The sequence below is a fragment of the Mastigoproctus giganteus genome, chromosome 13, assembly GCF_048544385.1.
Source record: "Mastigoproctus giganteus isolate SK-2022 chromosome 13, ASM4854438v1, whole genome shotgun sequence".
NCBI lineage: Eukaryota > Metazoa > Arthropoda > Arachnida > Uropygi > Thelyphonidae > Mastigoproctus > Mastigoproctus giganteus.
Window position 1 is genome coordinate 22,441,056 of NC_143587.1, and position 19,399 is coordinate 22,460,454.

General features: G+C 37.8%; 1 long non-coding RNA gene across 1 annotated transcript; it reads left to right on the forward strand.

The window, feature by feature from the left end:
• The first annotated feature begins 444 nt into the window (after positions 1 to 444).
• Positions 445 to 13,725, forward strand: LOC150075861 (uncharacterized). Its single transcript, XR_016547853.1, has 3 exons — positions 445 to 564; positions 11,541 to 11,629; positions 13,506 to 13,725. It is a non-coding gene; the product is annotated as an uncharacterized LOC150075861 (long non-coding RNA).
• The last annotated feature ends 5,674 nt before the right edge of the window (positions 13,726 to 19,399 follow it).

The following is a 19,399-nucleotide window of genomic DNA, read 5'->3' on the forward strand; positions in this document are numbered from 1 at the left end:
ATTAGGAAGTACACGAACCTGAGACATGAGGTCAAGGAGATGTGGCATGTACAAGAAGTATCAACTGTCCCAATCATCGTGTCAACCACCGGTATGGTACCAAAGACTCTACATAGCAGCCTAGCAGCAATAGGTCTCCCAGAGAACACCTACAAGGAACTCCAGAAAGTCGCAATCCTGAACACCTGTAGGACAGTCAGAGATTTCCTCGACCAACAGTAACACCAGACATTACAACCACCTGCGTACTTGGTAGTAGTACCCGTCACGGAGTGGAATCTCCCAATTAGGGAGAAATAATATAAGAGCAACAATAATAATAATAACTTATAAAACCTTGTTTGTGCCGATTTTGGTGTTTGGTATATCGTGCTATAATTAGGCGACGAAAATAATAATAGGTATAATTCTCTGATATGACGTCATTCCCTTCCTATTCAGAGTCGTCATCCGGGTCTTTTCATCATTTTACATGTGGATGGTTTTACGCAGGGTGGCTGTGTTAAAACTTTGATCCGTAAACATCCTTACAAAAGGAAATAATTTTTCGTCATGAGGGCTAAGGTAAGAAATATTATTGTTATAGTTCTCATCCTGTGTCTTTTTTTTACCGAATATTTGAGAAGAAATATGCTTTTTATGAACTTTCGCATAACTTACCAATTTTGGCCGTTCCATTGTCACAAAGCAAAAATTTTGCTGAAATGCGTTGTGGGTACCCAACATTAAAATATTCTTTTGGAGTAATATATTAACTTGATTGCTTACTTTTAACTAATGTTATAATAAATATTAATAAAACTAAGCTTCAGCACTGTTTTATTTAATAAAAGAATTAATTTCATTAGGATTGGCAATATGGCTTGGCACGCCCAGGGTCCTGAGCTGGATATCATCATTCTTCTCTTTCTTGGTTATTCCCTTCTCTCTCTCTCTCTGAGTAACTCAATTTTTTTGGTTGGTGCAGCATAAGCCTCAGGCTTACTTGCACCATGTGGCTAATAATAATGTTTGATATTGATTATGATGTTAGATATAATTGGTTAACTTTGGCAAATTTGTGCATTATTTAGAAATAATTCTCTGGTCCTTTGTTCACGTACTGAATAACTCTTAAGATCAGAAGCTATCGACCTTTTACAATTGAGTACAAAATACTTTCGCATGCATGCTTCAACTTTCTATCTGTCTATGTATATATACACATTCACACACGTAAAATTGAGTAACCTATTTATATATTTCCTCCTTTCAATTCCCAAGTACTTGGATGCTAATTCCTGTTTTTCTCCCCCCACCGTTAAACTCCAAGATAGCAATTCCCTGGCTATTCTTGCACACGTAAAGGCCATTATGAAGTGTTGATGACTAAAGAAACTTAACGTTTTGTTTACTTTAGCAGTAGTATTGCTATTTTCCATTGTTTCAGAAGATTAGGTGTGCATGCATGCAATTGCACACTGTTGAAACAGTACTACTTACAAAAAACCATAGGAAATGTAATGCAAGTTTAGAGGAGCATAAACTTTCAGTGGTCACTGATTTCAGTGATAAGTTGCCTCCGCCTAGTAAGAGAGCAGTTGGTGAAACAGCTGCGTGGGTAATGACATTTCAAATAAATACTTGTATACGTTTTAGGGAGAGTGATGCTTATTTTGTGGTATGCAGGCAATTTGTGATTTGCTTCACAGTTTTAGATAGTAAGATGAGAAATCGGAAGACTGGTTAACACTGAAATTAAATTTCAGTGTTAACCAGTCTTCAGTGACCATGATTCACAGGAAATATAGTAGTAGTAGTGGCATGTGATGCAAGAAAGCAAATGTATGAGCTTATGCAGCATCAGCCAAAAAAAAAAAAATCGCACCATTCCCTCCAAATGCCTGTCCAGTTCCTCCTTAAATTTATTCAACCTATCAACTTCCACAACGACAAATGGAAGTTTGTTCCAGCAATTAACCACCCGCTGGCTAAAGGCAAATTTCCGCACATCTAATCTACATCTGTCTTTTCTTAATTTGAATTTATGCTCCCTTAGGTTCGTAATCTGAACAAGTGGAAGGATCCCATCAGAATTCAGCGTGCTGAACCCATTCAAGGCCTTATACACCTCAATCAGATCACCGCGCAGGTGCCTAGTCTCCAGCCACTGCAATTTGCAGAACTTAAGCCTCTCTTGATAAGAGGATCCCTTCATTCCCCTCACCAATCTTGTTGCCCTTCTCTTTACACGCTCAAGTAAATCTACATCCTTCCTAAAATGAGGCCTCCAGACCTGTATGCAGTACTCAAGGCGTGGCCTGACCATTGCCTTATACAGAGGGATAATCGCCTCCTTTTCCCTGCTAGCAAAATTCCTATATATCATTGACAATACCCCATGACCTGCCCTGGCAGCCTGTCTGCATTGCTCAGAAAACTTCATATCTGCCTGCACAATTACTCCCAGGTCTTTTTCATTTTCTACCACCTTAAGTGTAGTACCACACAGTTGGTACGTTTCTCTGGGGTTACTTCTACCCATATGCAGTACTTATATGCATTTGTCAAGGTTAAACTTCAGTTGCCACGTTTTAGCCCATCTGCCCAAATTATCTAGATCCTGTTGCAGTAGCACACTACCATTACTGTCATTAACAACCCTGCCAACCTTTGTATCATCTGCAAACTTCGACACTAAGCCTGATATACCTTCATCAATATCATTGATAAATATACAAAACAACAGTGGACCCAACACCGAACCCTGTGGGACTCCACTAATAACATTAGTCCACGAAGAGCAGCACCCATTGATTACCACCCTCTGTCTTCTTCCACTTAACCATCCTTTTATCCATTGTAGCAACTTACCCATAATACCATTCTCTCCAATTTGTACAATAGTCTTCCATGTGCAACAGTGTCAAAAGCTTTCCTGAAATCCAAATATATGATATCAAAATTATTTTTTGCATCCAGTTCCTTTGTAACCACATCATAATATCCTATCAAATTTGTCAGACAAGACTTTCCCTTAACAAACCCATCCTGTGTCTGAATTATTGCTGCAGTCTTGTCTAGATGATCCTGCAATGCATCTTTAACCAGCGACTCCATTATTTTACCCGGAACAGAAGTTAAACTAAGTGGTTTGTAATTACTCGTGTCACCCTTCGATCCCCCTTTATGAATTGGGGATACATTTGCACATCTCCAGTCTGTGGGAACCTCCCCTGAGTCCAAGGATGCTCTCATAATTATGGCTAAGGGTTTGCTTAGTTGCTTTGCCGCCTCCTTTAATATAACTGGATAGATCCCATCCACCCCAGGTGCTTTTCTTACGTTTAACTTCAACAGTTTCTCTTCCACTTTGCTCTCAGTTATTACAAAATCATTAAGCACCCTGCTACAATTTGATAACCTCCTGCCATTTTCAAACCTTAATAATTCCTCATGTGTGAATGTAGATGCAAAATACTCTTTCAGTTTGTTTGCTATCTGAGCAGGATCATCAACAGTCGAACCAACGATGTCAAGTGGACCAATCAGATTCATCCCCTTCCTTTTAGAGTTTACATAAGTAAAGAAATCCTTGCTGTTTTTCTTAGCATCTTTTGCCAAGGATTTCTCGTAATCTGCCTTCACCTGCCTAACCTCCTTTGTAACTTGGTTACAGATTAACTTGTAGCTATCATGGGTTTCTGTGTCACGTGTTAATTTGTATGCATCCCATGCATTTTTCTTCTCTGTTAAGAGTCTCATTAGTTCATTTGACAACCATTTAGGCCTAAACCTTGAACAATATTTCTTAATAGGTATGAAACTTTTAGTAGCATCCACAATTAATTCCTTGAATGCTTCCCACTTAGAATTTACTGTTGGTAACATCATCAGTTGATTCCACTGTACAGAATTTAAAAACTGTCGAAGACCACTGTACTCGCCTTTACGGAAGCCAAAACCCTTTCCTTTATCCCTGATGGTAATTATATCCTTTAGTAAATCCCACGTCAGTACACTGTGATCACTGCCACCTAGTGGTTATTTTATCTGCAAATTCCTAATACATGAATGATCACTGCTGATAACCAGATCAAGATTTGCACTGAAGAGGTAAATGCAGAAAAGTTAGTTGTGTTTGGGGTTGAATTGTGAATGTACATCTGTTAACTAGTTTAGAAAAAAAGAGGTTGATTACAAATGCTAATAAGTGTCTGTAAAGGCATGTAGTTTTGGGGTTGCCCCACCCTAGACGTGGGAATAGTATTTTGTGATTAAAGTGAATGTAGAGAATAATTAGTTTAAATGAAAAACAATGTTGAGAGCAAGAGTGAAAACCTGAGTTCTCAAATGTAGATTTGTTTAGCTTGTTCCTCTCTATATATGAAACAATGCTTTTGTGTTACACTTATCCCAGTGCCAAGCCAGGCTTATATTGACTGATAATTTGTTCCAGATACCAGCTTAACTATAAACTTACAAACCATATTCTTTTTTCCTCACACAGTAGAACTAAAATCTGAATGTGTTTTAAATATGTGAGTTCATAATAGCTGGTTATGAAGGATAGCATTGACCATGGGTTGTGTACTGGATTCACTTTGATATGGGCACCAGGTTCAGTGTACTTCGGGCTTGGTGTTGGATTTCTGAAATCGGGTGAGCTTGAAAAATGGGTGCACACAGCACAAGCGATAATTTGTGAAATGCAGTGTCTTCACTTTTGAAATGAAATTGGAACATGGGTACACCTGTTTGCTATTGTGGTATGAACCAGGAACCATTTCAGATGGTGCTATCTTTAGCTCCAGGACCATTGTTGCCAATCCTTGGTGTAGATGGTTTCAACAGGAGCATACTTGTAGCCTAATATGTTTAAAAGTAGTGCCTCTGTAGCTGAGTGGTCAGGAGCGGGAGTGCAGTAGCACACGCTCTGAGTATACCGGGACTCAAGCCCCTGACTGCTAAATACGGTCAATCTGCCAGCCCACACTGGACCAGCATGGCAGATTATGATCCATTTCTCTCAGCATGGATTGTTGAAGAAGCTTCCATCCTGCAGTGGGTGATAATGGCTGCAGTTTACCTCTTATCTATGTTTAAAAATGTCTGAATACCTGGTGTATTGGGGGTGTTTGGATCTTCTATTGTTTGAGGAAGAAGGGTGAGGGTTATCTCAGTCATGCAATCGGGATATTTTCTTGTAACAGTTCATTTTAAAATAAATATAAATGATTTAATTGACCAAGTTTTTTTTTTTTTTTTTTTGGGTACTAAAACTGGTTGGTGAGTTGGCAGCAGAGCCAGGGTAGTTTGCCTAATGGCTGCTTTGTATGAATGGCATGTAGCCCAGCGCAGCATACTTTTTCTTTTTTTTCTCATGTGATTTTGTCAGATGTGTCTGATAGGCCAATAAAATGTCCACTGGCTAATGGGAGGGCTGGAAAAATGCATTTTGCATGGAATGTGAAGAAGGCAGTTACTTATGAAAATAGGGGGAGCAGGTTTTATGAGATGATTGAGGGTTTGGTACATACTTGAAACAAAAGGCTCAGTTATTGTTAGCAAGATGCTGCACTGGTCTAAAAATAAATATATAAAAATAATAAAAAGAAAGTGTTTCATTCCTCATGTGGGTACCCTTTGAATCCAGCTGCTGTTTGAATTTCCCAAAGCTGGCAGCCTCAACAACCTGCAGAACTAATTTCACTAATTAGCAACTTGCTGGGCAAAAGAAATCAGGCAATTTTGGATTCCGCCCCACCCCCCAAGTGTCTTTTGGGTGATTTATCCCAGTGATTAACAACTAGCTGGATAAAGGAAGCTCCTACAATCCAGTCTATAATTCTCTCATAGTTTGAGCCTGTTCCCTAATTATAGTGTTATATAATACTATATGGAAGTTGTTTTCGCTCATTTTCCTTTCCCCTCCAGAGCCTTATAAACCTTAATGACATCCCATCTAGGTACTTTAGATGGGTCTGTTGTCCATATTCTCTCCATCTTTCTCCCCCCCCCCTGCCCCTCATGTACTAGTACAGCATTCAAATTGCCCCATGAACTTTAGAAAAGGTTCCTCCCTCCAGACTTCCTCAGTCTTGGGGGTGTTCTATTCTCCCCCAAGTCTTAGAGTTGTTTCCCCAAATGTAAAACCTTGCGCTTTGCAATATTAACACCCATTGCACCTTATTTAACCATCTATAAAGCCTGTTCAACTTGGCCTCAGAAATACGACTTGACTGCAGTCATTAACCACTGCCCTTGCCTGTTTTTGTTATCTGAAAATCTTAACATCATGCATTGTATTCCTTCATCATTAAGAAAATCACATAGAAGGGGGCCCATGCACAGATGTACGAAATCTCAATTCTGAAATCCTAGTCCATTCTGAAAGAGTAAGCATCTTGTAATCCTTTTTCTTCCAGTTGCATATAATGGGGGGGGTGATAAAATCCTTTGGTATGTTTGGTAGTTTTTCAAACTGCTTTGTACTGGTTTTTTTTTTTTTTTTTTTTTTTTGAAAACTCCAACCATGGAAAGTTCTTGTTTTGAGAGACTTTGTTAGAGATGTCTTGATTAATCTGACTGCCTTTTATGAAGGAAATTTGGGAGAGGCTTTGTGGGCACCACAACAGAAGTGGGAGTGTTCCATGTGATGGTGGATTTCAGATTTGTAGTGAGTAGCTCTTTAGAAGAATAATGTTGAGAGCAAAGGGTAAAATCCAATTTTTTAGATGCAGAGTAAGATATATTTGTGATGTGTTTTATGCTAAAAGAGAGACTAGAAGTCGAGGTAATCCCTAATAGAGGTAAGTAGTCTTTGTCTTGTCTATAAATGTGAGTGTCAGAGATAGCATAGGACAAGTAGCCTCCTTTTTTGCAATATATGACAGCACTGAGTTTTAGGATTGAAAATAACTAAAATAATTTCCTCATTGGCAAATTACTAAGAAATCTGCATTTAAGGAATTGGTGGTGGATATTTGAAAAGTTGAAGCTGTATTTACGGAATAAGGTTTCTCAAACTTAAGGTAGACTGCAATGTGCTGTCATCAGCAAAACTATGTATAGGATTTCCAATCACTAGAAGAACATTGATATACAAGAGGAAATGGGTGAAGGAAAGAACATAATTTTTGATAATACCAGCATTAGTGGAAAAGTTAGAAAAACAGAGAGCTGTCTACCATCTCCTAGAGTGAACAGTCAGAAAACTAGATACCCAATTGCAAAAAAAAAAACAGGTGACAATCCATAAGATGGGAGCTTGCATAGGAGTCTTGTGCAAAACATGATCAGAGGCTTTAAAAATGTAGAGCAACTGCTGGAACTTCACCAAATCTTTCCATTGAATTTGTCCACAAGTGGTTAACGCAAGCCAGTATATCCCCAGTGAATTGACACTGGCAGAATCCATATTAGAGATGATTGATCAGGTGGAATGTTTTGAGATAGATTTGAGATAGTTTTAAGATTTGACAGTTGGATTTCTCCACTAGTTTCGAAAGAATAGAGGTACGTGCAATGGCACAATGACTGGGAGCTGGCTGGATACGAGCAAATTTCCAAGCAGAACAAAAAATGCTGGTGGAATAAGAAAGTGTAAAAAGGCAACACAGAACAGTGGAGAAATGCAATCAGGACTGGAGCTTTCTGGGTATTGAGATTCAAATTTTTTTTTTCTGTCATTCTTTTGATGAAAGACCACAGGATGCATTTAGGGCATACAATACTGGGATCCTGGTCGGTTTTTTTTCTTTTTTTTTTTTTTTCTCGGTATTGATACAAAAAAATGCTGGTTTTTCAGTACTAATTTAAATAAAATAATTGTTTATAATTTTATCACATAGAGGTTATAAAATGACCTTTATGTGATTATGACGTCGTTATCTCTACTAGCAAATGTTCAATAAATCATCGATAGGACACCATGCAACATTGCAACCTGTCCACAATTCCCGGACAACTTTGTGTCTGACAGTATTGTTACTCCCAAGTCCCGTTCCTCCACTGCTGACTTTAGTTCAACTCCACCAAATGAATAAGTTATGTTGGGGTTGCTGTTCCCCAGGTGTAAGACCTTGCATTTTGCTGAATTAAAGAATAGCTGCCACTTTTCTGATCATCCGGGAAGTCTATCTGGGTCACTCTGAAGATGATCTGCATGGCAGCGAATATTAACTACTCCACTGATCTTTACATCATCTGCAAATTTAGACCTCACGCCCTCCATCCCTTCATAGATGTCATTTAAGATAATCAAAAACAACAGTGGTTCCAATTCTGATCCTTGGGGAACCTCACTTCTTACATTAACCCAATCTGAGGAATAACCATTTATCACAACTCTCTGCCTGGTGCCCTCAAGCCATTGTGCTATCCATCTAAGGATTTTCCCTACGATTCCAGCTTGCTCCAACTTATAAAGTAACCACTCATGTGGGACTGAGTCAAATGCTTTGCTGAAATCCAAATAAACACTGCCGAAATTATTCCCTAAATCCAGCTCACAAGTGACCTGTCAAAATGGCTAACCAGATTTGTTAAACTTGATTTTCCCTTTACAAAACCATGCTGTGTATCCTACAGAATTCCATTTCCATCTGAATGATCCTGAATTCCACTCTTCATCATTGCCTCCATGATTTTCCCTACTACTGAAGTTAGACTGTGGCCGGTTGGTAATTTTCCAGAACCTCCTTTATGTTCCAATTTACATCAATCCAACGGAATCTCTCTCCTGAGTCCAGTGATGGTCTTAATGGTTCAATGCAATCACTTGCTGCCTCCTTTAAGATTATAGGGTAAAACTGCAGCCATTATCAACCCACTGCAGGATGGAAGCCTCCTCAACAAATCATGCTGAGGGAAATGGACCATAATCTGGCACGCTGGTGCAGTGCTGGTTGGCAGATCGACCGTATTTGACAGTCGGGGGCTTGAACCCCGGTCTACTCAAAGAGTGTGTGCTACTGCACTCCTGCTCCTGACCACTCAGGTATGGAGACCTCTGTAGCCGAGATTATAGGCTACCCCATATACCCTATAAGATTATAGGGTATATGCCATCAACCACAAGGAGCCTTACTCACCCGTAGGCGCGAAAGTTCTCATATTACATTTTTTTCAGCTTCACTTCCATAACATCTCATTGACACAGGGTTTTTTTTATGTAAATATCGACGCAAAGTAGCTGTTCAGTTCGTCTGCAACTTCAGCTATGTTATCTAATACTATCCCATGTCCATTGCATAAGGGTCCAATCTGATTTGTCCTTCTGTTCTTTGCATTTATATATGTTAAGAATTCCTTAACTGCACTCTTTGCCCTCTTCTTTATTCCTTATCCTCACTCTTTGCTCTCTGCTTTATTTTTTTATCCACACTCTGCTCGCTCCCAGACTCAGTAAAGATACTATAGTGAAAATTATACTTCGCTGAATAAAACGTCTTTCTCCTTCAGAAAATGATGAACATAATTCAACCATGGAAGATCAACATGGAACAGAACATGTGTTCCGCAAATTCTTTCCAAAATAAGAAATTGCCCGACTCCAATGAGATTTTAAAAGATGGACTTTTAAAGAAATTAATGAAATAATTTTAACTATTTTTGCTAAAAATGTTCAAAGCCTAGAAAATATGGACTGAGATCATCTACGATTATCTCAGTACCAGAATAGAATCCGAAAGGGTGTTTCTGCCGCTAATAAAATATGTACCAAAATTAGATCCATTTTAAACGATCATACTATTGATTGAAAGTATTTTAAATGTAACTTCCAAGGGGAATTCAAAATAATTTTCTATAAAAGGATTTCGTTAAACAGAGGTCCGACTGAGTAATTTAGAATAACAAAAATGGTTATACAGTTTTATATAGAAAATACCTTAACAATAGACAGTGAAAAATGCAAATTTAGTTAAATAATTTTAAGCTTTTTTGAATAGCAAATTTAAGGAATATTACAAATTTTGAAGTGCATTACATCCAAAAATCACACGTCACTGTTAATAAAGGTGCCGGTACGCTGCATACTGTCCCAAAAAAAAGTGCTGGGTAGAGGCAATGACAATTGGAATTCTGTTAGGAAATTAAGTGGGGCTTGGCATACTTTAGGTGGAAATGGGCATCTTTGAGAGTGGAGCTTGTGTATTTGTGAAATGAATGAGGCAGTGTTCGAAAGTTTACGCCATTTCTCACTCTAAGTTTTTTTTTTTTTTTTTTCTATTAGTTTAACTATTCTCCTGCATTTAGTAGAAAATGTAAAGGGGGAGACAAATATAAAGTAATGAAATTTTTAGATTAATGTATGCATAGCAATAATATACTTCAGCAATGTCCCCTCCCTCTACCACATATACACTATTTTAACTCCCTCCAGTGACTACTTGGCCTTGGCACAGTATAAGCAGCAAAATTATACCCTAGCTGATCTGGTGGACTGGACTATCTAGCAATTAGCCTGTGAACACTGTTTTAGATTTTGTATCCTTGAAGTGTAAGGAAGATTGGATCCTGCAATGATAAAGCGATGGGATTTGTCTGAAATTTCGTTCTGGAAACTATACATTGGTTTCATCATTTCAAGCCTCCAATAAGCAAAGTGTTGGTATTGCACCAGTTGACAAATCATCTACTCATTGCCTGGTGACACAGAGGGGTGTTATCAACCGGGGTGCAGCGGCACCTTAGTGTGCTGCAATAATGTTCCAGGGGTGCCACGTAATTTGGATTTAAGTTAAACTTATTATTTTTTTTTTATTTATGTTTATTTCATTATAAAACGGTGTACAGTATCTTTAATTTTGTGGTGATTTATAATTGATGTTTACTTAGTACCTCTTATAAAGAATAAAATTATTATATACTGTGTGTGTATATAATTTGTATTATGAAATATAACTTTTATAATTATATTATTGTAATAACTATCATATATATATATATATATATATATACACACACACACAGAGAATCGGATCTAACAGGCAGAAAATTGAGTGGGGTTGCCGCAAAATAAAATAAATTACTTAGGGGTGCCATTATTAAAGAAAAGGTTGAAAACCACTGTTTTAGAGAGTTATATGGCAAATTTCAACTTCCGAGGTTGTGGAATGAATTACCAAAAAAGTGTTGTTGGGTTCACAATACGATGGTGTCTCTTGAATGGATTAATATAGTAAAGCTGGGTACACTATTGTATAGCTACGCATGTGATTTGAAATGCAGTATTTATGAATGTTTAACGTTTTTTTTTTTTTTTTTCAATTAATGTTCATATTTTTGATTTTGTTGATACTTGATACTTTGAAAGGGGAAAAAAACCTCGTAAAGCGTGTATAAGGTTATAGGGTTATATAATTATAAGGTTAGCTAATTATCTTAACTACAAATTATTTCATTAAAACTATTTTTTGGATTGTGATTCTACTATGTCAAATGAATCTTGTTTTGATCGTAAATTATCTGTTTAAATTTAGGATTTTGAAAATGATTTGTTCTATGTAGTGATTTTGTTAATTTTTATTCATTGTGTTTTTTCATCATTACTGTAGTGGAGGAAGAAGCGTATGAGGAGGCTGAAGAGGAAGAGGAGGAAGATGAGGGAAAGGTCTAAGTAGATGAGCAGCCAGTTGACCACCTGGTGAGTATCTGAGGACAATATAGGGAACTTGCAGGACAAATTTATATTGTACCGTGATCAATAGTCAATGTAGTCTGTCTGCTGACTCCTAAATGTTACTACATAATCTTATTGTAAATGGTTGAGGAACTATTGCTTGAAACATTTTAAGATTCTGCTGAATCTTGTCATCAAGGCTAAATAGTGGCAAAAAATGCCTATATTTAACAAAACCAGGCGCCTCACAAATACATACAGAACGATTATTAATATAACTGTCTTGCTTCATTAGTGATGGAAGATTGAAAATAGATGACAATTGTATGTTTGCATCATGTGAGCATCTGTATTTCATATAGGAGCCCATTTGATGTGATTAATAATCTACCACCTGAAAATGCACAGGTTTGCCCCTACTGGTCAAAGCAGCTGTCTTTATGGTTTGTGCGATAGGACTAACAACTGCATGCTTCCTGGACACAAATTAACAGGAGTTTGCTAGGACTGTCCTGAGAATAAAGACCCACTTACTGCTAGCCCCTTTTGTTTACTTCTGAGCAAAGGTAAAAATAGTAGGCAATGGCATTGAAAAAATTAATGTCTATCAGCATAAATTATGTACACATGCACCACCTCGCAGCAGAGATAAATTGTTTCTGTTGCTAGACTTGTGCTTTTACTGCCACACAAATTTATATTTAGAAAGGAAACAATTACATAGGGATTTATTTTCTTGCTTAAACTCTTAGGTCTCAGTCACATTAGGAATTTTTCTAATTGGCCTGGAGTTTCAACTCCATAAGTAGATAAGAAAAATGTTGGTGTTGCACTGCTTTGCATTGTAGCTAGTGAGGGCATCAAAACTGTAGTTCTGCCTTGTGTCTAGGATGTCTAATTTGACTAGCAATAATTTTCAAAATTCTTTTACATGCTGGCAGCTGGACCCAACCATGCTTCGAACACCGAATTTACAACCAATGGTCTCCAAATGTTTTTGGTCACGCACCCTTATTTTATTTAAAAGAACTAACGTGCATCCCGAAATTAAATATATGTTTAATATATTTTTTATTTATAAATCATTTACGTGGAAGACATTAAATCTAAAATCACAATTTTAAAAAAATACAAAATTAAATCGAAGTTCAAGCACAAAAAGATATGAAATCATTAAGGTAACAAGTGTAGTAAGTATAATGTAATATTATTTGTTTTATTTATAAATAATTTACATGGTATACAATTATATTGAGAATCACAATCTAATTCGATGCAAAAATTAAATCAAATCAACAGCATTTTTTAGTGGGAACAATGCACTTGAATATTTTTCATTATTGCTGAGTTTCATATTTTGGGACACAGCTACCCGAAGAACTAGTTCCAAGTTAAGTTTATTTCTAGACGTGGTTTTAATCATACTCATTGCAGAGAAAGTCGCCTCACATAGGTACGTTGATCCAAATGGAAGGAGCCGACCGGGCTAGCCGAGTGGGTAAAATACTTGCCCGGCAACCCAAAGGTCGCGGGTTCGATTCCCGCCTTGGGCTTGGATCAAAGTACTGCAAAAACCTTGGGAGGTGCAATATGGCCACAGAAGCCGATGCGCCAACAACTACCAAATCAAAAAAAAAAAAAACCAAATGGAAGGCTTGCATTGCTCACTCTGCTTACCAAATCACTCCATGGATCATCTGCACACCCCACTTTAGGCTGATTTAGACAAATGAAATGATTTTAGTCCAGTTGTGAAGTGTATTTAACTGTGAAATTGCATGAATAAGTCTAAAGAAAATCTACATGTCCTGTTGAATGAACTTTGACTTTTAAATAATTTTTTTCTCTCTCTCTCTCTCTCTCTCTCTTTCTAACCCTTGTATGTGTTATTTTGTTGCAGGCATTTTGGAATTTCGGGAATGAAGTTGGCTGGAAAGAATGACATTAAACAGAATGAAGACTCGTTTGAGTTCTGATGATAGTTGTGTTGCTATCTAGCAATCCATGTATCCATATATGGAAAGAACTTTATCCTGAATTCCAGATCATGTTGAAATTCGTGCATACGGTTTTTATATTTGTATTTTTTGTGGTCATTGAATTAAAATATAGTTACAAAATGTAGTTTGTTGTGTGTGTATTTGTCATATACTTTTATAATATGGGAGCTCAAATTTTTCAAGGTTATACACAAGTTTTAAATAGAAATGAAAAATTTGGGGTGTTGCCTTTTAAAACTTGGTGGTATTTGTGAAATTAAATATTGAACTAAAAGTCAAGACATCAATTGACAGATTTATGATGAAACACATAAGGAGCAAGAGTGCAGTAGCACATTCTCTTTTAGTAGTCTGGTTTTGAAGCCTGTGACTGCTAAATAAAATGAATACAACAATTGTATTCATGATTTTTTTTGTAAACTTTTGACCTTGTAGTTGTGATGGGCTATAAACAAGAACATTTTTCATGTTTTTGTTTATACTCCAGCATGACCAGATGTTGACTTGTCCTGACTTCTGGTTCATATGGTATATATTAATTACTAAAAAGTTATTTTATTGAGATGGCTGGCTTGGTTCTTTTATGGGGTTTGAAATATTTTCCTTTCTTTATAACTTTGAAAAGAGAGAAGTCATTTGGAGCCAAATCTGGTGAATTGGAAGGTTGATCTCATAGATCCCTTTTTTGCAAAAAAAATCTTAACATGGATAATTTTTTTTTTTTCTCTCTCTCTCTCACAGAAAGGGGTTACTTAAGATCAACCACCCCTATTAAGCAGTTCACTGTGGCTGACTTCTCTTTCCTAAGTCCCCTTTCTATCCCAAACAAATAACCTTTCTGTTTGGGATACAAAGGGGACTTTTTACAGTTGGCATTGATCTGGCCTTCGGTTGTACCACCACTACTACGCAATGAACTTCTCTTAAGCCATTTATGGATCAGCCATAATGTTAATTTGTGTTCTCCAGATTCCCAAACTTTTTTGCCCACTGGCCCCTTGGTCCTGTAGACTCATCCCCATTGTCACCACCCTGTCATATATATATATAAAAAAAAAAAGCTTAATGTGATGGATGGGCATGGTGAAATGATACCAGTTTCCCAATGTCTTGTTTAAAGTCACTTAGCAGAAGTGTTAAATCACCATGTTTAGTAATTTTGAGATGAATGTGCTAAAACCGCATTCCACCAAATATGTTGAAAATACAAAGGAAATGACTGAAAGCAATAAAACTTAAACGTGAAGAAGGAAAGTGTTTTACTCTAGGCTATAACCTGGTCAGTCATAAATAATGTGCTCATGAATGCAACAAGGAGCTTGCATTTCTGTTGTAAATACAGAGCAACAAAAGAAAATAACAGTAGTAAAACTTCAAATAAAAAGCAGGGAAGGTGTTTTGCCCTCTAGCCTGATCAATCATAAATAAGCAATCAGCTTACTCAGAGGGCCCCCACCTCTGATGCACCCCTGGTACGTTAGCACTCCCTTGGGTAGTCTGGTGTAATCAAATATTCCTCAATTTATGAAAAATTTACCAGAATGGTATTGCCAACTGAAGCAACTCTTCAGTTGAGTATTGAGATATCTAAAAAGACTTTTTAGATATCTCAATAAATTTCATAGTAACATTTGTACACCTGCTTTAGCAACATTCCCTTCTAGGATTTGTGCTCCAGACAGTTAGCTCAGTTTCTAACCTTTCTCTATTATACTCTCACATTTTGCAGATTAGCCTAATAAACTGGAAACAGGAGTGAAGGTATTGCAGAGAAGCATGCTATCCTTTAGCACCATTGAGATAAGTTTCTACTGTTGCAGGTTTTATTTTTCAATAGAATGTTTTCAACTTTTTTTTCAACAAGCTCCACACATATTGTGGCCTGCCACTGCTCATCAATCAGCACGGAACATCCACTGATTAATATTTTGGCATACCCAAGTTTTGTGCATGGACCTCTTGCATTTAGCAAAATAGCAATTATAATTTAAATGCCACTATACAAACATAAGACCATGATCTTTACTTCAGATGCAGTCGGTAAGAAATTTACTGGATTCCTTCAACACTTTCACCTGATTTAAAACACCTAAAGTTACTTATTAATACCTTTATTTATATATATATATATACTGTAGCCAGGTGGGAAGGAGCAGCAGTGCGTAGCACACGCTTGATTAGACCAGGGTTCAAGCCCGTCACCACCAAATACGGAGGATGCGGAAAGGTCAGAGAATGACCACTGCATATTCCCGGAGCAATATGGCCTTAGTTGCTAATGCTCCTAAAAACCAAATAACCAACCAACCAATGGTTATCAGAGGATGCAGGGCATAAAGGATGTGATTACAGGGGAACTAGATGCAAAAAATATTACAATATACTTGGATTTCAGGAAAGCTTTTGACACTGTTGCACTTGGAAGACTACAAACTGGAGAAGCTTGGCATTAAGGGAAAGTTGCCATGATTGAGTAAAAGACTGGTTGAGTGGGAAAAGACAGTGGTAATCAATGGACACTGCCCTTCATGGACTATTAGTGGAGTTCTGCAAGGTTCAGTGTTCGGCCCATTGTTGTTTTGTATATTTATCAATGATATTGATGAAGGTATATAAGGCTTGTTGTCCAAGTTTACAGATGATACAAAGGTTGTTAATGACAGTACGTTACTGCAACAGGATCTAGAAAATATGGGCTGAGAAATGGCAACTGAAGTTTAACATTGGCAAATGCAAAGTACTGCATATGGGTAGAATGACCCCAGAGAAATGTACCAACTGTGTGGTACTAGACTTGGTGGTAGAGAATGAAAAAGACCTGGGAGTAATTGTGCAGACAGGCTACCAGAACAGGTCGTCGGGTCTTGTCAATGATATACAGGAATTTTGCTAGTAGGGAGAAGGTGATTATTCCTTTGTATAAGGCAATGGTCAGGCCATACCTAGACTACTGCTTGCATACAGGTTTGGAGGCCTCATTTTAGGAAGGATGTAGAGTTGCTAGAACGAGTACAGAGAAGGCAACAAGGTTGGTGAGGTGCTCTTACCAAGAAAGACTTCAAATTGCAAATTGCAGCATCTGGAAACTAGGCACCTGCAATGTGATCTGATTGAGGTATATAAAGCTTTGAATGTGTTCAGCAGGCTCAATGCTGATGGGATTCTTTTATCAGATTACTTACCTGAGGGGGTGTAAATTCAAATTGAGGAAGCACAGTTGTAGAAAAAGGATAGTTGACTGCTGGAACAAACTTCCATCTGCCATTGTGGAAGTTATCAACTTCCACAATGGCAGATAACTGATAAATTCAAGGAAGTGGACAAACTTTTAGAACAGATGGTTGTGTGAAATGGGATTTTTTTTTTTTTGCTGATACTGTATAAGCATGCTTTCTTGCATCATATGCATCTACTAATGCTAATAACACCAACAGTGCATCCAGGTGTCCTGGCCTTGTGTTGCTTGCTGCATTTTGTGGTTATGCCTTCAGCATGCTAGAGCCAGAAACAAGATTCATCAGACCAGGCGACAGGGTTCCACATTTTGTTGATAGTGTTATGCTGATATGCCCACAAGTGCAGATTCTTATCTTTCAGTGAGCATGAGCACCTGTGATGGCTGTCAATTGCCATAATATATACGAGATAATGTCCAGCACATAGAGTATGTGGTTATTGGTCTTGCTGTTCCTATTGGTCAATGTAACTCATGCACATACCTTAAGAGTTCTTATCTGTTACCCCAACTGGACGTATTATCTAGATGTTCTGGGGACAAAGACGTTTCACGTGCGCGGGTAGCTAATATCAGGGAAGAGAGCCTAAAAAACTTCAAGGGTTGTTAAATATACAAGAACAGTAAATCTTAATTGTTTATACAGTAACGTTAGAAGTGTCATCAATAAAATGAGCGAATTCGAACTGCTGGTTAAAACAAGTAACGCGGACATAATAGGGCTTACAGAGACGTGGTGCCACCCGGAAATTGGGGATGATGAGTTTCAGTACGGCTTGTATAATGTATTTAGGAAGGATAGGTTAGATAGAAGGGGTGGTGGGGTAATGCTTCTTATCAGAAGCAGCCTGAGTGCGAGGATAGCTTTCCCGGATTCAGACGTTTCACATGCTAGTATAGAGTCTGTATGGTGTGAGATAGTTGGAAAGAAAGGTATAATGCGAGTAGGAGTAATCTACAGACCAGGTGATTGTGAAGATTATGACAAAAGCCTCTACATGCAAATGGAATGGGCAAGTAAGCATCAATGCCTTATTATGGGTGATTTCAATTTGCCTCTAATTGATTGGAGTAAATGGGAAGGAAACTCGACATGGGGAACAAAATTTTTAAATCAACTAGATGACTGTTATTTGTATCAACATGTCAGGGAAAGTACTAGAGAAAAGAATATCCTAGACCTCATCATCACACATGAATCAGATGACATAACAGGGCTGACAGTAGAGGAACCAATAGCAGGAAGTGATCACGGAGTTCTACGGTGGATGATGACGAGAGAGGTAGCAGAAGTAAAAGGCAAAGGAATGGGTTTTAATTTCAGAAAAGGAAATTACGATGCCTTAAGGTACTACATGGCCTCTATTAACTGGGTAGATATCGCGCAGAGAATGAATACAATTGAACTGTGGTACGCTTTTAAAACATTAATCACAGATGCCTTGAATGCGTATATACCATTAAAAAAATACTCCACGAGGAGGGTTCCAAGTTGGATGACTAGTGAAGTTGCCGCATTACTTGAGCAGAAAAAGGTGGCATGGAAAGGTTACAGAACAATAAAAAGTACTGAAGCCTATAACAGCTACAAGGTGATGTGTAATAGAGCCACAGAAAAGGTTCGACAGGCAAAGGCAGTTTATGTGAAATCACTAGCAAACAGAGCAAAGAGGGGGGATAAAGAATTCTTCACATATATAAATGCCAAGAAGAGCAGGACAAACCAGATCGGACCTTTACGTAAGGGAAATGGGATAGTAATAAATACACCAGCTGCCGTTGCAGATGAACTCAACAGTTATTTTGCATCGATATTCACAAATGAAAAGCCTTTTGTGGCAAAGGGAAATTGTGGGAGCGAAGTTAAAAAATATGTAATTAATGATATTGAAATTTCGCAAGATTATTTAATGAAAAAACTTTCGAGCCTACAGACCAGTAAAGCTCCTGGAGTTGATGGAATATACCCTATAATCTTAAGAGAGGTGGCTAGCGAGTGCATTGAACCATTGAGGCTAATTATGCGAGCATCATTAGACTCTGGGGAGATTCCCTTGGATTGGAAAAGTGCAAATGTATCTCCCATACATAAGGGTGGCTCTAAAAGTGAAGTTGGAAATTATCGACCTGTCAGTCTGACTTCAGTAGTAGGGAAAATCATGGAGGCAATGATCAAGGGTGGAATTCAGGATCATTTGGATCGAATTGAAATTCTCAAGGATACTCAGCATGGTTTCGTAAAGGGAAAATCATGTTTAACAAATCTGGTTCGCTATTTCGAAAGGGTCACTCACGAGCTGGATTTAGGGAATAATTTCGACATTGTTTATTTAGATTTCAGCAAAGCTTTTGACTCAGTCCCACATGAGCGGTTGCTTTATAAGCTGGAACAGGTTGGAATCACTGGAAAAATCCTTAGGTGGATAGAAGGATGGCTTCAGGGCAGGAGGCAGAGGGTTGTGATAAATGGCTATTCCTCAGATTGGGTTGATGTAAGAAGTGGGGTTCCCCAAGGATCAGTATTAGGACCACTGTTGTTTTTAATTTTTATAAACGACA